Consider the following 14,316-nt stretch of genomic DNA (forward strand, 5'->3'; position numbering starts at 1 on the left):
CTAGACCTTTCCCTGTTTTTTGGTGATAAGCACCTTTGCTGGCGATATAATCCTCGTTCTGCAAAACCCGTTCTAGACTACTCTTCCGGACATTCCAAGCTTGTTAAACGCGGAATCGTAATGTCATGCTTACGTTCAGCCCTCGGAAAAAGTTGCCTGCATACCTTGCAAAGTGGTTTCGTAGCACAGTTCGAACGGCTGATAGGTGCGGGATACCCTTCCTACGTAATAGCCTCAGTCTGTGAAAAGCTCTTGCGTACGGTCAAAAATAATGAAAAACGCACATGTACTTCTTCAGAGAACAAGGAAGGGAATAAGAAGCGCGCGGCAGTAATCCCCTACATTCATAAAATGGCCCATGGGTTAAAAAACGTGGGAAACCGGTTCGGTGTGCGCGTGGTTTTCTCGGCACCCAATAAATTGGCCAGTATATGTTCAATGGTGCACAGGAGGGCACATAATGCATCTAAAGGTAGAGGATGCCTCCAGAAGCACGTAACTAAGTTTGTTAAGTGCATCACCGGAGTAGTATATAAGATACCCCTTTCTTGCGGACGGATGTACATTGGCCAGACCGGCCGATGTGTGAACGTGCGTCTCAGGGAACACAGAAGCTCGTTGAAAAGTACACCTTACTCCCATTTAGCGTCACATTGCGTTTCGTGCAAGTGCCAACCTCTGTTTGAGAATACAATTGTTCTGTTCCGGCATCCTCATCAAACTACGCGCGAAATTTCTGAAGCCTATCACATTTCCAGGAATACGGACCAATGTATAAGTCATCCTTCCCTCTCACTACTTGACTGTGAATTCAGCTACCTAGATAACCCTTAGACATGTGCCTTGATTACACGCTTCGCATGCTGCCCTTGATTTCGTCATAATCTTTTTTTGACATGCGCATTTTGTGTTTATATATGTCCTTCCGATGTGGAAAATAAATCAGTTGTTAGTTGAGCGCTCGTGTTGTGTGGTTCCTCGCTTCGTCCTTTGTGTTTTCTCTGCGCTCCCAGTTCGCTGAACGAAAAAAAAAAAAAAAAAGAAATGAGTCAATATGAAATTCAAGCTGTCTCCATTGAAAAAGTATCCCTGTTCAATTATCTTGGAATTCACTTATCTTCTGACCTGCCTTAGAATAAGCGCATCGATATCATAACTAGTGAGGTGTCAAAAGCACTTGGATTTATTAAAAGAAACCTTTACTAGGTGAACTATACCTCTAAAATGCTAGCGTACACTACACTTGTCCGTTCAAAGATAGAATATGCATCCATCATCTAGAACCCACATCAATCATATCTCATAGATTAACTAGAATCAATACAAAATAAAGCAGCAGTATTTATCACCAAGTAGTATTCTCGCAACTGCAGCACTACAGATATTACACACTCACTTTCATTACCCCTTCTTGAAAAACGCAGACTGTCGTCACTGTTGTTGCATTTTCATACATTTTATCATAGTAAATCTTCCTCCGTAAAGCTTGCACAAACACACCTCATAATATTTTGAAACATATTGATCACCAATTCAAAATACAGCCTTTTTTGGCACGCACAATTATGTATCAACACTCACCATTACTTCGAACCACACAACACTGGAACACACTGCCGGGTGACATTGCTTGATTCATTGATGATGCCGCCTTTGTAAACCAGTTCAATATTTTCTTGGACATAGGACTTACCTATCTGTGTGAGTTTGTAAGGGCATGTATGTGCTTATTTTTACTCTTCTTTCATTGTAAATATATTTTCTCCTTAAACATGATAGTCTTCCTTGGGATATTTCAATGCAAACATTTTGGTCTGTCTGTCAGCAAAAAGGCTCAAGCACGACAACATCCGCAGCATCCGCCAGTATTGCTCAAGTTTCTGCGTTCATACTTGTACGATTGTCGATAAAAAGCAAATATTGAGCATATTTGAGGCACAATATCAACACGTCGATATTCTGCACTGTGTTTAATTATACTAGAAAAGGTATAAAGAAGTAATTCTAAGCACTGCAGTTGACAATGCGACACTTCGCACGAAAAGGCGAGTCTCCTACGCTTTGCTAAGACGATACTGTGCTGCTATCTATCTTGAAATCTACAAAATATGGCCTTCAAGATTGCACGCATGCTGCGTGCTCGCTATAACAAAGGCCATCCTTTCGTTTTCTGAAATTACCGCCAGATTGCGCTCATGTCTCACGCAACACGTCCAGGATCCCATTCACCAGTTTTCTCGTGCAAAACATGAAATAAATATTTCTGTCTATTCACTCTTTTCAGGCAAAAGACAATAGTCTTTTGATGTCATTTTTAGTCAAATATGCAGATAGGGGGCAATTTTTTTCATGGCAATTTTCCGTATATATATTTTTTCGCACTATAGCTTTGTCTCTCTTATTGAGTTTTCATTCCTGCCATAATTTTTTTTTCCTTTTGCATCTTTGTCTATAGAACTGTATTTTACTTTGTTTACCATTTTAATTTTATCATGGCAATGTTCTGATTTGCAAATGTATTGTATAACTAAAACCCCCTGTGTAATTCCCGAGTGGGCCTTTAGGGTATATATTAATGAAAAAAATGTTGATGCAAAAAGCGGGTGACTGAATGAATAAGTTTATGCCCTGTTACTAACGCTTAATCGGGAACGCCTAGCGGCAAGTGTGAAAAAGGCAAAAACTATCAGTTTTTATTTCAGTGAAGATTCATGTTGCCACTAAGAGCTGTTGTTTCAGAAAAAGACACTTGGTAAATAAATGTTTCAGAGTATCTTCAAAGAAATTTGGAGCGTTTGAAGACTTCTGACCCGCTAAAAATTTCCAACTCAGAACCTGTCATCTTATCACTAAGTGAACAACCTTTTTTGTGCCGCAACGCATTTGGCATAGACGTAAAAGATTTATATTATTGTTCGCCCCAATGTGAAGATTTGAAGTGTATAAAGCAGTGCATAAGAGAAGATAATGATCAGTTGTTGTTTCAGTGCCAGTGTAGCATCTCTATTGCATCGTTTTACAGCTCATGCAGGCCACCTAAATTCTACCGTTGTGTCTTGGAAGGGAAATAATTTTGTCCAAAAATCTGGTATCTGCATTGAATCATGAATATAGCTGTAATTAGGTACATTTTTCTTGGGTATGTAGACGGGCAGCTGCAAAAGCATTTGAATTGGTTATCATCATACGCTGTTTGATATGTCCATGACTTCTTAGTTCTACTGGACATTAACAATTGCTCTGTACTGGTTGCTAATATAAAGAAAGATGTTAAGGAAAACGGGATGTCAGCATTTCACTTTGGAGTTGCCAAAAATTGATCAGCTACAGTTTCTCGATTTAAGACAGGCTTTCGTCAAAGATCACATATATTGCAATACCAACCTAGATTCATAAAGCCAATTATGAATTTTAATTATGGCCACTCAAAACCATACAGGGAGCCATTGCGTAAACTGTGCTGGGTGCCGCTCTTCAGAAGTTACGCCAGCACCTTATGGCTCATGCATTTGATACACAAGTTGCTCGCCTTGCGAATTCTGGCTTTCCGGGTGACGTGATTTGCTCCTTGTCGGAAAAACTTATTTCAAAGCTCAAGAAGTTTCATTGTTGTGATTCTAGTGCACCAGAACTTAGCAAGAAAAAGAGGCAGGCAGTTATCCCGTGCATACACAGGATAGCACATGGTTTGAAAAATGTTGGTGCTCGTTATAGCATAAACATGTCAGCACGTAATAAAGTGCATAATGTGTGTACTTTGGTGGATAGAGCGTTGTGTCAGCAGCCAGGGAAAGGGAACAAATGTGTCTCCAGTCATGTCCACAGATATGCTCCTTGCACTACTGGCGTGGTTTATGGGATTCCACTGTCTTGCGGCTGTGAATATTTAGGTGAAATGGGGCGTTACATAAACGTGCGCTTAAGAGAGCATGAGCTAATGCTATCAGATGCTGAAATCATGTCTATTTTGGCAGCTCGTTGTAGGTGATGTGAATGTGTACTCAGGGCTGGGCAGAGATGCCCGAAAAAGTATTCTGGAATACAGATAGCGAAATGCGTGGTTTGGAAGCATAAAATACAGATACTGAGATAAATTTGTAATTGATGTGACAGGATACTTCAGAGATACGTTTGCAAAAAGACAAAAAAGTATTCCGGAATACAGATACTGAAATACTTTTCTCTATGTCGGGGATAGTTATACTCCATATAGACATTTGTTATGTGCAGCATAATATCTAAAATGTGCAGCGCATTGAAACTTGCGAATGAAATTGATTTATTATATTTTAACCATCCTCTGAGTGCCATTAAGGCATTACAAAGGATGCTTACACTGCTCATAATTGTTAATAACCACATATTTTCAGATATCAGTTGCAATAAAAAATTATGCCATATGAGAGAATCAGTCACACGCATTGTACACCGAAATCCGGAACTCAACAGCAACAGTATCAGTTATGCAAGAAGGAGCATAGTTCAAGCGAAGTGCTGGAACCATAAACAAACGAACTTCCAGTTGAAGGTTTAGTGTTTTCTAGAAACATCTTAGAAAAGGCAGAAAGAATTTAGAACGGACAAAACAAGGAATGTGAAAGGAAACTCAAAAAGACCTCCTTCGCATCGCCGTTTGGCCATGCTGGCGTTTTTCAGAAATGCTCTGCAGAAATAAGTATCGTAGATGGAACACGGCACCACGCACCAAATTCTTTGGGTGGTTTGTGGTTTCCGCAATAAGCTCCAGTTTTTCAAATGAGCGCCGCAAAAAAAAAGTGGAAAAAAAAACGAGAAAAAAAACACTACTCGTTCAATTGGCATGAGGAAATGCATTTAAAAAATGGCGCCCATTGTGCAGTATACAATGCTCCTCACAATGAAAATATCTGCGCTGGAATTCAATATGGCAGTATAACATTGTTGGCACGCTGAAGCAGGCCATCATTCAAACACATTCCAGTTCTGTCTGAAGAAGCACAATGGGATGCGGGTAACAAAGCAACTAGCTCACTTTCAAGAAGGTAGAAGCCAGTTTCACCCTCAGCAGAAATGTAGAAATGGTGAGTGCATATCTTGCCGTGGACTGCCAAGGTCACAGCAGAGATTTTTCCCCCCATTGTCAATACGTCTGAGCTCATTTACGAAAAAAAAAGTAACGGGATACCCGTGTCCTGAATAGTATCGCGATATATGCGATACACCGTAAAAGTATTTCACTACTGAGACACAAATACATTTTTGAAAAGTGTCTCAATACAGCAATACAGACACTCAAAAGTATCTCTTAAATACTATTGTGATACTACCCAGCCCTGTGTGTGCCCCACTTGTAGAAAACAAGTATCAAATATTGACATGTTGATTAGCGCATGTGTGAAATAGCCAAAGCATTTTTCATTAAATCTAACAACAAGTGCATAAGTATTTTATGTAACATTCTTCTAGATGAAGAACATAATGTCTTAAAGAAGACATGAATCATTCTGTGTTGTAACACATGTGTACATGTGCACAGTGTTGATGAGTCAATATTTTCTATATATGTTCTTTCCTTTTCCAAATAAACTTCAGTTGTGAAATCAGCGCTGTGACCCTCTCGGACTGCTTCTAACCCGTTCCTTTGTAAATTATTCTACGGTGAACATTCACCAATTTGCCTAACTCACTATTCTGCATCTTTTATTTGCTTATGGAATCGGGAAGCTATTGTGGTCTGACAGATTCCTTTTTTCCACCCCATATTCAAACATCAGTGCTTCAAACGCTACCCCAGCTTTTATTGCAGGTGTCTGAGAACTTTCATTGTGCTCCATGTGTCAGAACCCAGAGAAATAAAACACCAACAAGCATGTGTGCATATTGTAAAAAAATAAAGCGACTGAAAGAAACAATAAAGTAAATTTTGCTGTACGCTTTCCTTTTGCGACATTGTTGTCAGTCGTTGTGAAGGCAAGGTTGCATAAAATGTGTAAGTACTTCTTTTTGCTGAAAAGTATATTTTAGACATGTACAAATTAGATGGCGCTGTAAATCATTAGTAAATACAGCAGTCTAGGTCAAGGTAATCTAATCCAATCCTAAATGGCCTGCAGGCTATAGCCATTATAATGAACTAGAATGTGCCCCAGTAAGCCAACTGGTCGGGTTGCCGCATCCTTGTTTTTTATGAATGCTGCGAGATGGCGCCACCTTTACGTTTCCGTAGCAGCATTGGCTCCACTGTTGGACTATCACAGGCTCCTTCAAACTTGCAGCTGCAGTTGATTTTGTGTGGTTGTGTCCTGGTTGTTCCAAAAATCAAACAGCCAACTTTCTCAGTGCCTGGGTCACAGGTTTTATTTTTACCAGATACACACATTTTTTCATACTTACCACATACACTCACAACATTATGGGTGTGTGTGCAAAATGTGTTCATTTGTTTTATATGAGTGCCTCATATTTTATTTTTTTACCGGTAAAGTGTTCTTTTCACCACACAGCAAACATTATGGTCATGGAGTTTGCTTTTAATCTGTGTGAAAAACCTGGAAAAGTCACTAAATTTGAAAAAAATTAAATTGATAAACACCCTTTTGTGGCTTTGCTAGCAAATATGTTAGGAAATATAGACACATGTGCAGTGTGAGAGTGTGCAATGTCACAGTCATGTACTGTCAAGAAACGTCACATAACTATGCTTGAAAAACTTTTCTGACCTTCCAAGTTTCAACAGATGTGTCAATGACACATCACTTCTTTCCTAGCATGAAATGCTTTCAAGAGTCCACATCTATCAGGACCCCTGCCTGTGATCTTTTTCAGGTATTTAATGTGAACTGACATGCCCTAATGCTTGCATACTTGCACAACAATCTGTCAAATTTGTCCATCCATTCTTAACAGCCTGTAAATCCACTCCTAACAGCACCCCCTCCACTCTTCCAGTATAGGCCAAAAGGGTGATTACTTACAAAACCATGCTTGTGGAACATTACTATATATGAATTTTACAATTATTTGGTGAAAAAAATTAGGGGACCCTCAATGTTTGAGTAGAACACGACAGTCATATCCTATCCCTAGTGCATACTCCAACTACCTATAGCATACTTTTTGCGAGATAACATTACTTGAAAATTTTATATTGCAGATTATTACTACGTAATCAATCTTTAAAGTGGCTTATGCCAGTAAGGGTTTCGCATATAGCTGCAGTCTGTGTAATGGATTTCTAAATGGTGGCTAAGCGAGCTTGTTGATACGTACACATAGTTACTTCGAAGAGCGCAGAGATGGGACACAGGATAGACCACGCAATACAGGTACTGGGTAGTATGCTTTAAACCACAAGCAACTATGTGCATGAAATGTTTTTAAACTTGTTATGCACCCACTACGAGGTCCTTGGAGAATACTCCAGTAGCATTTGTGCCTTTTGTTATTCGTGGCTGGCTTTAAACAACGAAGTCATTATGTTAATCACACGTTCTGATGGCCAGTGACAATGCACATTTGTACCATGAAATACTGCGATATTACATGTTGCATTGTGAAGCGTGTATACAAGACGCATGTATTTGTAAAGCATGAAAATTATTTTTGAACAGGCACGTGGCTTTGTGGTAGAATGCCTGCTTGCCACACAAGCAGCTTGGCTTCTATTCTCACTCAGACCTAGAAGGTTTTATTTGTTATTCTTTTTATTTCCATCTTTTCATGTTTCTATCTTTCCATACATGGAGAATTTCATGCACCAAAAAAATGCCAACACTGCAGCTGTACAGGTGGAATCACACTTGTCCAGAGCAGTGGAGCGCATGGCTCTTGTTAGCGACGGCTTCTATGTCACCTTAGCTACATGCTTCTGTTCAAGCTTAAATTATCGCACAAAGGCCTAGCACGCCGTATGCCATGTTAAATATTCATATGGCGTCGGCGTTAACATATTTCAGCAGAAAACAGCAACTGGAGCGGTCGACTGGGTGTTTTAGACAAGTGTGATTCGATCTGTGGAAATATTCAGTGATTTGACACTCCAAATTTAATTTTTTGTGTTTGATTCAACGGTCATGATTTGCAAAACTATATATGTTTTTATAGTTAACTTATGTTTTAAGATGTTAAGTACACCAAAATAAAAGGAAAACTTGTGCAACAGTATGATACACAGCATCCGCCCTGGCACATTATAAGAAAAGACTTGAGAAGTTGTGTAGCGCAGCTGGCTACTTAGCTCCAGGAATGTGCTTGTACCAATGAATACTTACCCTTTCTTAACGGTTCTGTGGATTTCGAGGGCCTGATTATTTCCAACAGCCAACCAATTTTTTAATGTACATTTCTTTTATGTCACTGGATAGCTCGTAATTCAGAGTGTCTAATCACGTATTGGCAACACAAAAAAGGCAATGAAACAGTTTTCACCAAACCTTGTCGCTGATGGAGTCTTCTATGCAACACATGTTGCAAACAGTGGCCTACAGCTGTTCACTGCATTGGTACCAAATTCTGCCATGACACAGTGCATGAGCGAAATGCTGGAGAGATGGTGTGTGCATGCACTGTGGTTCAATGCAGGTTTTTTGTTGCTGCGGAGGAAGCTCCACTGTTGAGCATCCATTTCTTATCCTTTTGAGGGTTAATAGGATGAATGCATCCTACTTTTTCCTCAGTAAAACTTTCTCTGCCACTTTACGTTGTCATCAGCACAATGCCTTCCAGCTGTGGTGTACCAGAAACATTAAGGAAACTGAGAAACTATATATTGCACATTTACATTGAATGGTATGAGGGATACGTTGAGCTTAAAATCATTTATTCTGTTAATATTTTTTCAGCCGGTGTCATATTGCGTACTAGGTAGCTAAAGTTCCAAATTTATGGTATTCTTCTGTTCAGAATTTTGAGAGAATTTTGGCGTGCAGCTATAGATTTTCTTTTTAAATTGTAAAATATATCTGCCTAAAATTGTTGTGAAAGTGTACTCGAATGAAAAATGAAGCAGTTCCTTGTATAGCCTAATAACATAGCATACATGCATAACTGTTTTTTCATGTTTGATGGATGTCACAAAACAGCACTTTCTTTTAAAGTTTTTACCATTATGAGGAGAGGCAATGAGACCAAAAGCTGTGGCTAAGACACTGTTGCTAAAATTTCGGGCCAAAGGAAAAAAATGGCAAAATGGCTGCTTCATACAGCCAAGAAGCCAAAGAGAACACGAATATTGAAGATCGTCAAATCATGCAAGATATACGAAAAAAGCAAATATGTCACACCTGAATAGAGTTCACGAATATGATGCAACATTTGTAAACACACTTACAGCATTCAGTGCATTGACACCACGTCGAAGTGGCTTGCCATGATTCATTACCGCAATTTTAATTATGTGCGAAAATGCAGGCTTAACTGAGATGTTCGCCCTTATCCGTTGCAGATACAAGACAAGACATGCATAGACACAGCTTCGTTGAATGTGAATAAAAACCAATATTCTCCTTTATCTTTATTTTCATATGAATGCGTGCACTCTTCTATGCCTGCTGTTTTTTCCTTGTCTTCGTCAAGTTTCAATATTATCTACACCTACCGACAAGACAGACACAAGCTGAAAGGGTTTGTGTATGTGAAGACCTTGGGACAGAGCCGCTAGACTCAGTGCCACCGGCAGAGGCGCAGAATTGTGTAGAACATCTGAAATTAAGGTTCACTGCAATTTTTTTCCCACAGTTTTAGCAGTGTTCCTCTGCACTGCTTCCATTGGGCCTTTTTGGGCAGGAATTTGGCAGCGGAATTACAGCTTAGTGCCCTTATGAGACAATGTGACAGATGTTGCCCCACTTATTCAAAGATGCTTCATGGGCCGATGAGCCACATGCGTCCCACTTTTTTTTCATAAATTGATGGCCATATTTTTGTGAAGATTGTGTCACATTATTTTTAGGCATGAAGTTCTGCAAATTTCTGTAATTATGTGAAAAATATCGATGAACCTACGAAGGGTAAGTTAAACTGCATAATAAGCAAAACTGAAAGTGAGAATGCAATATATATACTATATAACTTTAAGCCAAATTAACAATTGTCTGAGCTGCAGCAGGCAACGTGCAGAAATTCTCCAGAACCCGATACTAAGCTTTTGCCACGAAGCGGTGCAATGGCACATCTGCTGTGATTTTCAAACACCATTTTAAAATACATATACAACTCAAATTACTCAAGGGAAAGGGAGCTTGATTTTATCATACTTCTGCATGTTTCCAAATAATGAAAGATCTATTTACACTTTCTGGCCAGTTAATTGCTGTACCCCTAAACAGAGATAAAAGTGAAAGCCATGACATTTGGTAGTCTAACAATGGACCTAGGGATTTCAACGTCATATCAATGTGATTTGGGATAAGCTGTAAAAGCTTATTCAATCAGTCATACATTGTTACCCTTCTATGCCAGTTTTAATGCGATAGTTTTAAAAATCTCGTGGGCATCGTTGATTGTGAGTGATGAACCTTGTGAGCAACCGGAAAATCAAGAAAGATGCAAATAAAATAAGTAATAAAATTTTCCCAGTTTGCGGGAGGATCGAGCCCAGGCCGTTTGCATGGCAAGCAGGCGTTCTACCGCACAGCCACACATGTGCTTGGAAATTCAGGAAAAATAACTTCATCTGCTTGAAAATGCAGCGGAAGTAACGTTAGGCTTTGCAAACACATATGTGTCCTGCATACTGCCTTCACAATTCAATATGTAGTATCACAGTAATATTTCTTGGTACAAGTGTGCAATGTAATCAGGCATCAGAACATGTGATTATCTTAAGGACTTGATAGTTAAAAGGTGGCCAGCCATAACAAAACGCACACATTTTGATACACACATTTCCTTTAGACCACATAGTGAGTGCATACCAAGTTCGAAAAGATTTCATGCACCAAGTGCTTGAAGTACGCACTAGGGCCAGGGTGTCATTATCGTGTTCAATTCTTGAAAGCGAACCTTAAGGGTCCCCCCATTTTTCTTCTTTAAGGGAGGGAAACGAAGCATTATTCTAACCATGGATATTTTTATGCCAGCAATTAGACTAGTAGGTTAGCTCAGTGAGCCATTTTTGCATTTATATCAGGTTTATTTGACTCAAAGAAAGCAATATTATTTTGAAATGGCACTGTATGCCAAAGACCTGGCATGGTGTCTATTGTTGGACATTAATCTCCTGGTATCCTCGGCCCTCCCTCTTTCCCTCGTTGAAGGGCCTGTTTTTTTGTTTGAGAAAAGGTGGCAATCCTGGTGACAGCAAAGTGGAAAAAGAGTATAGAAATATTGAAGCAGGTTGTGTAGACAACAATTTACGGACAGTGAGTGGCATACAGAATTGACTTGGCTGTCTTCAATGTGTGTGTGGGGGGGGGGGGGGCATAGAAAAAGCTGCCACAAGGCCAAAACAGATGCCTTAATTGCAGTGGCAACTATGCAAAGGGGCAGTTGGAAAGTCTACTTAAATGTTCCAAACATGAGCATCTTGAATTCGCTGTAGTTTTATCTCGAACGAATTAGGACTTGAAAAAAAAAAAAAAAGAAAACCTAGCCCTTATATATTTGAAACAGGCACATATTGCAAGAAGGCTGGTGATAAACCAGCAACAAGTTTAGCCATGCCTTCATTGTTGTCAACTGTGAGCACACAATACATACAACAGCGATACTTTTGGGAAGCACACCTTGATGTGACCGAGGTTAGGGGCACAGGCTTTCACCCAGGTGCCGGGGAAGGAGACAACTTTGAGAGGCTTCTTGATGACAGTAACACACATTTTATTTACTTATTTACAGGTGTGAAAAACACAAGGCGTCGAGATGCGCTTTTACAGGAGACAGGACTGGCCGTAACGAAGGCCACAGGGAGAGCTCTGAGCGCACACGCGACGCGCTTTTCATATCCTCGGTCCGTGCATGCGCCTCTCCTCAAACGCGAACTGTCTGTCCCAGCAACGCTGATGCGTGTTCCCTGCAGCACACCCAGACACTTCTTGCGTTTCTGCTGGACGCGTACCACATTTGGCAGGTACGCCAATGAGCGTCTATTGCAGACTGGGTCCTTGCACTGCCAGTCATAACATTAGAATGGATACTGGCAAGCTAACTGGCACCTCCGAGCCTGTGCAGTTTTAGAAGACGGGCCCCATCTGCAATGAACCACTTCTTAGCAGCAGAAAGAAAGAAAACAAGAATACTTGGTCTTTTTTTTTTTGCTTACCCGAGGCAATATTCGAACCAGCAAACGTACAATTGAAAGCTGAGCATAACTCTTCAGCTATTTACGCACGGTGACAGAAGAAATCATAGCCTTAAATAGTATAGGGGGTGGGAAAGGCAAGGGAGGATGCAAAAGAGAGAGTGAAAAAGTAGATGGGAGAACCATTAGAAAGAGAAGAAAGAGAAAAAAAGAAGGGGAGAAGCCGATTGCGTAGACAGAGCAAAAAAGACAAATATATTAGCTAAAAAAAAGCAGGCTTGTGCAAATATGAAGGAACAGTACTGTATTCAAACTCGCTTCGACTTGATTTTAAATTATTGAAAATTTTGAAGTATTTGCAATGAACATAATTAACATTGGTCTGCACATAACCTCCTCTAAAGATAATTTCACTACAGCATAGAATGCTATGCCATGAAAGCACCTATCCAAGGGAATTCGCACTGCCGCAAAACCTCTTCGAAGTTTAAGGGGCATTGCAACACTTAATGAATATGGTCGGAAAACGTGGCCAATCGGTAGTCAAGACTCCCGAGAACACGTGAGCCAAATATTGTTGTGCAGCACGAGGCCAGAATTTCTCAATAAATGTTCAAATTCACCTGAAAATTGCTTTCCTTTCACTCGATAAATTGCGCTACAAGCTCAAAAATTACCCGTCACAGTTATTGTATCAGAGATTGGCTGATTTGAGCATGGCACGTTGGACGTTACTGCGGCCAGGCTCACTTGGAGTATAATCGAGTCGTGAGTTTGAGTGAGTACAGCTGAGTAATATTACATGAGTTTGAGTTAGAGTGAGTCTGGCTAAGGAAAATTTTAATGAGCTTGAATCCGAGTGAGTAAAATATTTGCGAGTCTGAGGTGGTGAACCCTAAGCTCGACGTGTATTTCTTGGGTGAGCCTTAGTGAGCACCACCTTTTATTTCTGACCTATGTTCCTATATACCCGCCTATCAGCATAACTATCGACGTTATATTTGCTTACATTGGTAATCAAGTCTGTTCAGGCATACGTCAACACACAATCGTTTATGCGGGTATTGAACAGAGGCGCAAGTTAGGAGATAAGGGGGTCGCCAAGACTTCTCTTCACAAACTCGCTCTCGGGACATTCATGGCAAAAATTTCTGATGTGAGCAGCATATTTCATAAAAATATTCTTGTTGCATTGCGACTAGTGACAGCTGTTTGCTCACTCAGACACAAGTCAAATCGCGAGTCTGAGCATGCCGAACTGAGTAATATGTTGGTAAGTTTGAGCCTGAGTGAGAGTGGTTGACAAACAGTTTAGCGAGTCCCAATCAGTTCTGTTGAGCTAAATTTCAGTGATTTTGAGTCCGAGTGAGTTTCCATGGGGAAACTTATTTCTTGAGTGAGTTTAATTAAGTTCCACTTTTTCTAACGGCCTATGGCTGCTGCTCTCAAACATCAACACTACATCCTTGGGCAGCATTGAAGCAGCTGCAGCCATTCAGTCATCATGCCTGCGATTCAGGATCGTTTTACTGAGGCAGGGTCTCGTTTCAGGAAAGGATAAACCAGTTTTTCACACACAAATGTCAAACATTTAAAACGAAACTAATTTTAAATAAAAGCAAAACAACCACACTGAAACTGCACCCATTACCAAACTACTAAGACAAGCAAAGCTTTGTAATTAAATGAAGTTCTGCTGAACATTTGAAACAAAAACAGTCGCTAGTAGTTCCAATGCTGGTGTCATCCACAGTGGCAGACTCACTCTTTGCAGGTGTATTTGTTGGCTGAAGCAGATGAGAAGCCCAATTCACCCATAAGTCATGGACAGAAGCGCTTCAGTCATAGTGTGAAAACAATCTCCAAATGTGACCAGAGAGATCAGAACATCTGATAGATAGAGCTGCAAGAGACAGGATGTCCCTTGCAGCTTCTGTTTCTTCTTTCTTTGTCTAGTCGTAGTGCTGTTTATAGCAAGTTCACAACGTATTAACAAGCGTGCATTAACACTTTATACCAGACAGATCTACCCATGCATGCACCATGGTGGCTGGTCACTGCACCATTGTGGCTGGTGACCAGAAACAGGAACCCGCTCG

General features: G+C 40.2%; 1 long non-coding RNA gene across 1 annotated transcript in view; it reads left to right on the forward strand.

Annotated features, from left to right (window-relative positions):
- LOC142814733 (uncharacterized) overlaps positions 1-9,487 on the forward strand; it is a 28,367-nt gene extending 18,880 nt beyond the window's left edge. Inside the window, exon 3 of the long non-coding RNA XR_012895063.1 lies at positions 9,422-9,487. This is a non-coding gene — a long non-coding RNA (uncharacterized LOC142814733). The remainder of the gene's footprint in view (positions 1-9,421) is intronic.
- The last annotated feature ends 4,829 nt before the right edge of the window (positions 9,488-14,316 follow it).

The sequence above is a fragment of the Rhipicephalus microplus genome, chromosome 1 (genome assembly GCF_043290135.1).
Source record: "Rhipicephalus microplus isolate Deutch F79 chromosome 1, USDA_Rmic, whole genome shotgun sequence".
Taxonomy (NCBI): Eukaryota; Metazoa; Arthropoda; class Arachnida; order Ixodida; family Ixodidae; genus Rhipicephalus; species Rhipicephalus microplus.